General features: G+C 39.1%; 1 pseudogene; it reads right to left on the reverse strand.

Moving 5' to 3' along the window:
- Positions 1–1,535: 1,535 nt before the first annotated feature.
- Positions 1,536–3,727, reverse strand: LOC136201078 (UDP-glycosyltransferase 76E2-like; annotated as a pseudogene).
- Positions 3,728–10,338: the final 6,611 nt, after the last annotated feature.

The raw sequence follows: 10,338 nt of genomic DNA on the forward strand, positions 1-10,338 counted from the left end.
ATGTATCTCCTCATGTGTATCCTTTGGGGTTACTTGCTCACCAAGGAGACTTGGGATTACTTACCCGTTAAGGAGAATTGGAGATTACTTGCTCACCAAGGGGGGACAAGTCTGACACCAGCATGTCCACTATATTTACTGTTTTGCCATTAATAATTGTTGTTTGTCATTAGCTCTTATTTACTAGTTTGCCACTTGTTTTCCATTATCCCACCTTACCCCTTTAAGGTTTATCTATTTAGTTATAAGTGACCACCCTTTATTGTAATTTCATCTTTAGGTCTTGGATGATATAAATTCATCCTTTCCATTGTAAGAAGGACAACTTTTATCAATCAAATTATATCTTCTCTTTGAGAGTGTTTTTAGGGTTCATCCCTCTTAACAATGGGGATTTCTAATTCCTTCATGTTTAGCTTGTAAATCTGGGGGTTTCACGGCTCCTTCAAGTTCAGCTTGAGAATATCTTTGGTAGTTTACGATTGAAAACTATCGCCCGTTACCCGATCTGCATCAATTCAACTATCAACCTTACACATTTCAGCCCACATTTAGTTTATGCTCACAAGTTTTCACACAAGTCCTCGATTCACATCAATTAATTGAAGATAATGTTTCACGATAACTTGTGATATTTATTTGTAGTCTTTTACTTCATTAGTTTTTGTCTTTATTTGTTAGTTGCATAGATACCAATGCAACTAACAATGTATTTATTTTGTTTTTTTATTATTATTTCACTTGCAGGATGGCATACGGGTTATTATGCTTTATTTACTTATTTTCTTTTTTTTCATAATTAATTTATATGAATATAGACTTACACAATAATTTGATCACTCCTCCTTGATGTGTTGTTTATAAACACCAAGTTTGGTTCGTAGAAACTCAAACTTATTTTTCAGTAGTGCTTTCGTGAAAATATCTGCGATTTGATTTTCACTACTACAATGAATGAGATTAATTTCACCTTCGATTTTAGCTTCACAAACAAAATGAAACTTGATTAACATACAGTACTCATCATTTATAATGTGATATTTTTCTTTATGAACATACTAAAGGACAAGATTAGTCCATTGATGTGAAAAGTTCAACTTAAACATTATTTTCTCTAAAAAAAAACTCATTCCACTCTGCTTTTGACATGTCCATCTTTAAACAAGCAATACCAATTTTTCCATTAGTTTTTAACTGCATGTTCATTTTTAAAGAAGCAATGAAAGATAAAATCACCACAACATTATCAAATATTTAAAAAATAAATGGTAGAACCACTTTTAACATGCATTCTCTATGGTTTAGTAAAATACAAAAAAAAAAACAAAAACAAAAAAAACAAAAAAATCAGTTTTGCAATTTGTTTGATTCTGTGTTCATAAGAGCATTTCCACCCCACAACTTGTAACTCCTAAGCGTAACCAAAATGTCTAGTAGTAACTTTGAAAGTTGAAATTTAATTTCAGAGGATGACAATTGAAAAAAGAAACAGATTATATGATATAACAAAAACAATAAAGATGATACTGGTTCTAAATAGAATTAAAATTAGCAAATAAACTTCACCAAATCATTCAAGGCATTATAAGAAGAACCACCATCTCTTATCTCCAATTCTGCTTTGAGTTTGAACTCCATAGCCCTCTGCCTCATTTCCTTCCCTTGTTCATCCACCATCAACCTCTTCACAGCATTCTCTATCTCTCCTCTCTCCATTTCAGTTTCTAATTGCAAACCAACTCTCCAAACTTCACTTACAAATCTTGCAGTCACCTTCTGATCACCAAACCCAGGTCTACACAACAATGGAACCCCTTCACATATACTCTCCAATATAGAATTCCATCCACAATGGCTCCAAAACCCTCCTACTGCTTCATGTCCCAAAACTTCCCTTTGAGGCACCCATTTCACAATACAACCTCTCTCTCCAACACTTTCAACAAACCCTTCAGGCAATGCTTCTATCCATTCTGAACCATGGACGGAACCCGGCCGAATCACCCACAAGAATGGTTGCCTGCTGTTCGCTAAACCCCAAGCCATTTCAGCTATATCCTTCTCTGAATTTGTTACAATGCTTCCTGTGCTTATATAGATTACAGAATTGATGGTTTACTTGTCCAACCATGTTATGCAGCTTTTATCTTCTTCTAGAAAGCAACATGGTGTTGATAGAGAGATAGGGACACGTTTATGGAGAGGGACTATTGCAAAGATCGGAACTTGGCTTTGTTGTTGGAATTGTGTCAATGATGAGTCTTCTAGGCATGTCATTGTGTTGCAGATTATAGCCTTGGAACTTCCTATATTCATTGCAATAGATAATAGCTTGAACAAACTTTGTATGGACCCAAAATTTGAAATTGGAAGATCCTTTAATCTGAGTATAGGATGCTCTGGTGCTGGTTCATGTGACACTGGATCTGTGATATGCAAGTAAATATTAATTGTGTATAACTGGGGATTCTCTAGTTTCTAGCTTCATTAAACTGACTCCACTTAATGCAGCATTAGGGAAAAACTGTAAGAAAATTTGAACAACCATTCTTAGAAAGCATACCTATATATTTATTGGATCTACAATTGCCTCTTCAAATAACAAGTATAGATATAGAAGCTAATTTCATTTAACAAGACAAATTTTGTCCAAAAGTTAGTATGACACCACACCCAAATTTAGATGCCATTTATCAAATTTAGGTGTCACTTATTAGGAGATTTTATAGAGGGGACCTGGTCACGAGGATCCTTAGTTGGCCGACTTATCTTATTATGAGACCTATAAATGATATATTCTCGTTAGTTGTTAATTCTAAGTAAAATGTTATTTGAAACTGTAGTACATAACTTATATAGTATAATTTATCGGTTGGATGACCTGACCAAATCTCGGTTACAAAATCCGCTCAGTATAAGGTTGATGTTTCTTATCACTTAGAATTAAACTCTATCAAACATTATCAGGTCTATTAAATTAAACTCAACTACTTATAAGTTACACCTATAGATCTTTTATTCATCAAATTAACATCTTCGATTAAGTGATAAATCTTCCTATTTCAGTGTGTTTTCTATCTGAAATGCTAATAGTCTATCCACCCATCCACATCTAAACTCCATGTGTATATGCATTTGATCAAAGTAGTGAATTTCACTAGCTTATAATTATCAAATTGTTAAAAAGTATATGTTATTTCATCTAGATTCTTCCTTTAGAGATTATTTGACAAACCTGGTAAGGGGAGACGACCTTCAACCCTGAGTCGAAAAGCAGGACTGCTGCGAACAAGGAACGTGATAGCATTAGTAGTGCCGAATAAGATGCTTGGAATTTTTAGATTATAAGCAGCAGCTTCAGCAAAGTATGAGATTTCATTTCGTAAATTATACAAACAATTTCATCCTGTTGAATTAGCTTGCTTAAGCAATCTTGGAAAGGAGCTTCCCAATTTTCATTGAGAAGCAAAACAATTCCAGTTTTGTCTGGAGAACACATATCTTCATCTGACAACTTATCTTCTATTGGTAGAAAATCAAATTGAGGATGGTCTGAAGAATTTGGGGAATTGAATTTGATACTTTGGGCAATAGTGATTGAAAAGCCCTTTGATTCAAGGGTTGAAGCAAGCTGAATCATTGGGTTTAAATGCCCTTGAAATGGACTGGGAACCATAACAAGGTGACCATATTTCTGTTTTTCTTTTTCATCTTTCATTTCTCCTTGTTTAGGATACCAAAGGATGGAAATTATGACCTAATGGCATCTCTTTGGGTTGGACTACATATGTATAAATTGATAAATTCTACACAACCGCCACTTGTACATATTAGGATGACACGTAAAGAAATAGTTTATTAATTAAGTTTATTAAAAAAAGGTTAATTACATATAGATGCCATGTGATTTCACTAATTTACAGACAGGTACCTCTGATATTCAGAATCCCACCTGAGGCATCTGACGAAGGCACAGGAAGCCGTTTGACTCCAACGGTTATTTCGAAATTCGAAATCACCGATGCCTCAAGTGTCACTATAAATAGGCCTCTCAATTGCTTCATTCGATGCAGATCTTCAATCAAGTCGAAACGCTGACCAAATTCATACTTGAAATTCTGTGAGAAAAGCAAAGCAAACCTTACACCAATTCTAATCTTTGTGTAAAAGTCTAGAGTGATTTCATTCATCTAAAGTGTCTTAGCAATTGTTGTTTAGGACAAACACTTATCATTTCTAGAAGAATAGAAAGGAGAAGCTGAGCACTCGGTTATAGTACTCAGCGGTAGTTATAGGAGTGAGTAAAGGAATAGAGGAAGGTACTCTTGTATACTCAGCTTCTGTTGTGAAGGGTTTCGTGCTCTACCTTTAAATAGCTCAGTAGAGGATTCAAAAATCTCGGAACGAGTTCCGGGGACTGGACGTACGCGGAGAGGCCGAACCAGGATATGTCTGCTGAGTAACATATTTCTAACCTTTAAACTCCTTTATATATTGCTTGCTATAAAACTTACTAAGTAACGAATAGACACTGAGTTGATTGCACTAAGAAGCTGAGTTCAGGAATAGACTTAAGTGCTATCTCCTGACTCAAGGAAAGAAGCAGACTTAGTCACCAGTTGACTAAGCTTGTGTCTTAAATCTACTTAGCGCCGCTGTGTAAACCTTTTCTAAAAGAAAAGAAGTCAGCCTTAACGGACAAAATTTTAAATAGTTCCTATCCCCCCCTTGGAACTAACCTTGTCACGTTATACGGGACCAACACGTGGTATTAGAGCCTAAAAGCTCACTGAGCAAGATATAACTATCTTGAGCTGATCCCCACAATGGCTGAGAACAACACTCGTTTCCTCCCAGGAAATCAGACAACTCAGATTCTTCTTGAGGGACTGTCCATTACTCGGCCTCCTCTGTTCTTCGGGTCTAACTACACCTTTTGGAAGAACAGAATGAAAAATTTCATTCAGGCAACAAATATGAGTGCATGGCTTTCTATAGTCCAAGGCCCATTTGTTCCTGTTGAAACTATTGACGGCCAAACGGTTGTTAAAGCTGAGACTAAGTGGACAGAGGATGACCTCAAGAAGCTACAAAATCATGCTTCAGCTATAAACATGCTTCACTGTGCGTTAGGTGCTACAAAGTACAACAAGATTTCAGGTTGTGAGTCAGCACAGGAGATCTGGAAGAAACTAGAGGTCACCTACGAAGGAACCAACAAAGTTAAGGAGTCCAAGGTGAACCAGCACATGAGGTTGTTGGTCCCTTGTTTAGTTGCAAGTATAGTTCCAAGGGGGGGGTTAGGAACTATTTAAACTTTTTTGCAATTTAGGCAGACTTCTTTTTCTAAAAAAAAAGGTTTGAACAGCGGCGCTGAGTAAACAGTAAGGTACTGGCTTAGTCAACAGGTGACTAGGTCAGTTTCTTAGCTTGAGTCAGGAGATAGCACTTAGAGTCTATTCCTGAGCTCAGACGTTCAACGCGCACAACTCAACTTGACCTCTTTACTTGGTCAGTTTTGATTATTTAAAGCAAGCAATATAAATAAGGAGTTAAGGTAAGAAATACTTCACTCAGCAGATTTATCCAGGTTCGGCTTCTTCTAAGCCTACGTCCTGTCCCCGGAACACGTTCCGAGATTTCAAATACTCTACTGAGCTCTTTAAAGGTAGAGCCTCAAACCTTTTACAATATCAGCAATTGAGTATGACAAGAGTACCTTCCTCTATACTTCTACTCAATCCTAATCTCTCCGCTGAGTACTTAAAACCGAGTACTCAGCCTCTCCTTTCTATCTCTAGAAATGATAAGTGTTTTGTCTTAATACAAAGATGTGCTAAGACACTTTAGACGATTTACAATCACTCTAGACTTTTACACAGATATGAGAAATGTAGTGTAAGAATTTTTGCTTTGCTTCTTGCTTGCAGAACTTGTAGAGATTTGGTCAGCGTAATGGCTTGATCAAGTTCTGTGTGTTGTGAAGCTTGTGATGGCACTATTTATAGAGATGTCTGGGCGTCGGTCATTTCGAATTTCGAAATAACCGTTGGAGGGAAACGGCTATGTGTCGTTGTCATCCTGACTTGCTCAGAGCTATCGGCCAATCACAATCGTGTATCTTCTATCCTCGGTCAGCTCAGCAGATGGTCTCTCCTTTTATGGTAAAGTCAACTGGACAGTATACTGTGTCGTCTGAACTTTGCCAAAAGAGGAAACACTTTGTCTGGAAGTTTTCCTTTGCCAGCTGCTGTCTTGTACACTTTGTCGAGACGACTCAGCAGCTTCATTGTGAAGTTGTTCCCGAAGGTCTTCTAGATCCTTCCGTTTGCTGAGTTGCGTTTTTGTTCAAAAACGGCAACATCTTGACATACGCGGGCCGAGTGTACTGAGTTGTTTGACTTGGGCTTTGGCTTCCGTATTGGGCTTGGGCCTTTCGATTCTTATGTCTTATAGTATTTTAACTCAACATTGAACAAACACATTAGTAGAATTAAATCAAAGCATTTAAACTTAGTGTGTTTAGAATATGTATATATATTATACTTAACCAATTTTGTCAAATCAAAATTATGTGGAAAGGTGTTTCAACAAACTCCCCCATTTTGATGTTGGCAAAACTATTCAGCAAGGAACTCAGTATGAGCTCCCCCATGATAGTTGACCTAATATACTTTAGCAAACTCCCCCGTAAGGGTTGAGCTACTGACTTAGTTTTACTTAAAACATTTAAGGATTTAAATGAGTAAGTCTAAGGTCAGTTTTTAGGTATAGGTCAGCTATATCACATAGTCTATTTACTCAGTGTTAAGAGGAAGTTTTAGACATATAGAGCGCGCTGAGTAATTTGTTGTTCAATGAGTTCTTATCAGAATGTTTCATAAGTATATAGGTTAATGTCAAACATGCTATCAGCATATTATTTAGTCAATAAATATTATATAAATGAAGATACATAATAACTCAGTACTTAATAGCATATATCATAACTCAGTATTGGAATAAGAAAAATAAGTATGATATATATTGAAAGAAGTCAGCAAGTACATAGTAAAAGAAATAAACTAGACAAATAGATTACACTGATATGGCCTAAGTTATGCTAGCCTATCTATTTCTTCTTCTTGCCCTGTGACTGACTTCGCTTGTACTGACGTCCCTCATGCTGAGCTCTAGCAGCTTGCGCTTTCTCCCCCGTTTTGTCAACTTCAGGGAGCTTGAACGCATCAGTTAAGACAGCACGAGAAAGTTCTTGGGAAAGCTCTTTTATTTTGTCAGCACTTTCATTTACGCCATCAAAGATGGAAACTCCATCAGCTGATACTTCGACTGGTATACGAAGATCAGCAGCACTGAGCATATTTACACTGAAAGCTTGAGCTTTTGCTTGCCAGATGAGAGCTTCAGAGAGGCCAGCAAAGACTTGGTGGAAAGTTTTCAAGAGAGCTGAGTCATAATGATGACGCTGGATATTATTATGACGGATGTGATTGAAGGATTGCTGTGCGAGAGACAGCAACTCATTCTGCTTCAAAGCGTCAGTATCCATCTCTTGCTTGTTGAGGTTAAGTAGCCTGATGGCCTCACCGATTTGCTCGACTGAGCACTGACTATAGGACACCATTTGCTCATTTGTCTTAAGTTGCTCAGTATGAAGCTGAGCAAAAAGCATCTTAAGTTCTGAGGAAGTGGCGTAGTCAGTGTTCACAGCAGACAACTTCTGAACTTGCTGATGGAGAGAGTTCAAATGTTGAATTGTTGACAGCTGTATCTCTGCCAACTTGGCAAGTGAATCCTGCTTAGCTTGCTGGGCTTGGAATGATAAGACGACATTCAGCAGATCCTTGAGTCCTTTGACTTCGTTGAGAAGTAGAGTGACCTGGGAGAGCTGAGTTGTCTCAGGAATTGAAGATCCAGCAGCAGGCGAAGCGGAATGTTGAAGATCGTGGATGAGTACTTGCACTGAGTCAATGAGCTTTTTGCCAGACTCAGTGGCATCCCGATGTACATCAGTATGACCAAAAGAAAGTGGAGTGAAAGGAGTACCCTGGTCAGTGACTGGATGAGTTGGCTCAATCTGCACTTGAGTTGAAGGAATTGTTGATTGATTAGCAAAGAGGTTGTTGATGGAAGACATAACCCAAACACTGTCTGTGCTGACAGCAGAAAGATGGGGAGTCAGCACCATGCTTGAGGAGACAGCATGGACAATGGTTGGTTCAACATGACTTGTTAAAGTGGTTGAAGTGGTATGGTCGGCATGTTCCTGTTGAGAAGAAACAGAGGCTTGTTTTTCCAACGGCGTTGTAGTAGAGGAAGTTGATGGTCGTTTGAAAAACTTTAGTTGAACAGTAGAAGGGTCCTTTGTTGTCTTAGAGAGGACAAGTTCAGGAATAGATGGTGATTGCATAGGAAGTTCACTGACCATCACTTCACTGGACTTAACCAGCTTTCGCCTTCTACGTGGTGGAGTGGTATGATGAGCAGGTTCTTCTGAGTGAGTAGGAGTAGGTTCCTTTTCCTCAGTATGGGTCTGGTCAGCTTGATCAACTTGCTCAACTTGCTCAACTCCAGCAGCTAACTCAGTGTCAGTTTGCACATTTCCACCAGCTAACCCAGTGTTAGCATCCTCAGCTTCAATTTCGCTGGCAGTTTCTTCTGAATCCTCAGCGTCATCCTGACCGCTGGTTTCTTCTTCTTCCTCTTCCTCCTCAGAACTATCTCCGTCAAGTTCTTCCTCAACTTGGGAGATGAAGTGGTCATCTAACTGGACCTCAGTTTCCGTAGCATCAGTACCTTGGCATTGAGTGAAATGAGAATCATCCGGTACAATGAAGTCGGTCGGTATAACGTCTAGAGGTGCCAGTGTTGAAGTCTTTTGCTTCTTCTGAGGTAGTTCAGCAGCTTCCTCAGTTCCAGGCTCATCTTGCCTGGTTCTCTTTTCAGCTGACTTTCCAGCTGACCTCTGCCTCTTTGCAGGAGACTCAACATTTGGTGACTCAGTAGATTTTCTCTTGCGAGAAGCTGGAGCCTTAGTTCTTCTCCTTTTCTTAGGCTCATCAACAGTTTCCTCAGTTTGGCCAGCTTGGCCAGCAGCAGCAGCAGCAGCTTTTCCTTTCTTCAAGGGTTGCCCAAATTTTAGTGCCCTCAGCGAGGCAGCTGTGATCTCAGTTCCTTTGAAGGATTCCTCGCCTTCGAGATCATTATGGTCAAGAAGAATTCGAGTTATGAGTGACCCAAGCCTCAGCGTACCCGTGCTGCGTAGGAACCCAGCAAGTAAGAAGACCGGCATGTTGATGGGGGTGTACGTCAGCATGTGCCATATGAAGCACTGTTCAAAGTTTGTTGCTGATGTAGTGCAGTTGATCTTTGGGTAAATAAAATAGCTCAGCAGGTAGTGAGCCATCTTCTGGTGCTGTCCCATTGAAGATGCTGAGATCTCTCCTGAGTGACCTTCAGGTTTGCAGAAGGTATGGACGTAGTTGGTTTTGTCCTAATCTCCTGACTTCCTCAGCCTTACTCCCTCAGTTTTGAGCTAGAGGAGATTTCCTATGTACAGAGGGTTGATGAAGATGGTTTTTCATCTTACTTCAGTGCTTAGGTAGTCGGCGGAGTCACTGGCAAACTTGAGGTTGTGGTAAAACTCCCTTACCAGGTCAAGATATGTCTCATCTCTGACCGAGAACAGCCCAGTCCATTCGTTCTTGGAGATCCATTCGGCAAATGGTTGTTCATGTTGTACGAAATGCTTAGAGACCCATCTGGAGGGCTCAACCTTCCATTCGCGGACATTTTCGAAGACCTTAGAGTAGGTCCTGATCTTAACAGCTTTCCCTTTTCCAGAAGTTTGGCCAGTTTTACCCTTGCTCGGTGTAGAGGGGTTTTGTGAAGGTTCATCGGAGCTGGACTTTTGGTGGCCGGCACCAGAGACGTTGAAAGATAACTTAGTAATTCTTCGAAGATGGAGGAATTAGAGGAATTTGAGAGAAAAGAAGTTCTAAGTGATTTCTTTGCCTTAAGAATTGATTAAGCGTAAAGAGTAAAAGATGGGGAAATACCCATAATTTATAGACGAAATGAACGGTGTGGATCTTAATCGAATCCATGTGTCAGTTTTGCCTTGGGATCATGTACCGACAACGATCCTGGCATTTATGACACATTACGGCGAATACGTCATCCTAGGCTATACGCGTGCTTTGCATTTATGCTAACAGATTAATCACTCAGTATTTAGAATGTCAAGCGTTTGATATTCTGAGTGGTCAGTGCAGTATTTAAGGATGATTTTAAGTTCAAGTTCTAAACTAAGTTTCTCAGCATGCAAGTTTACTCAGT

Source organism: Euphorbia lathyris, chromosome 7 (genome assembly GCF_963576675.1).
Source record: "Euphorbia lathyris chromosome 7, ddEupLath1.1, whole genome shotgun sequence".
Lineage (NCBI taxonomy): Eukaryota > Viridiplantae > Streptophyta > Magnoliopsida > Malpighiales > Euphorbiaceae > Euphorbia > Euphorbia lathyris.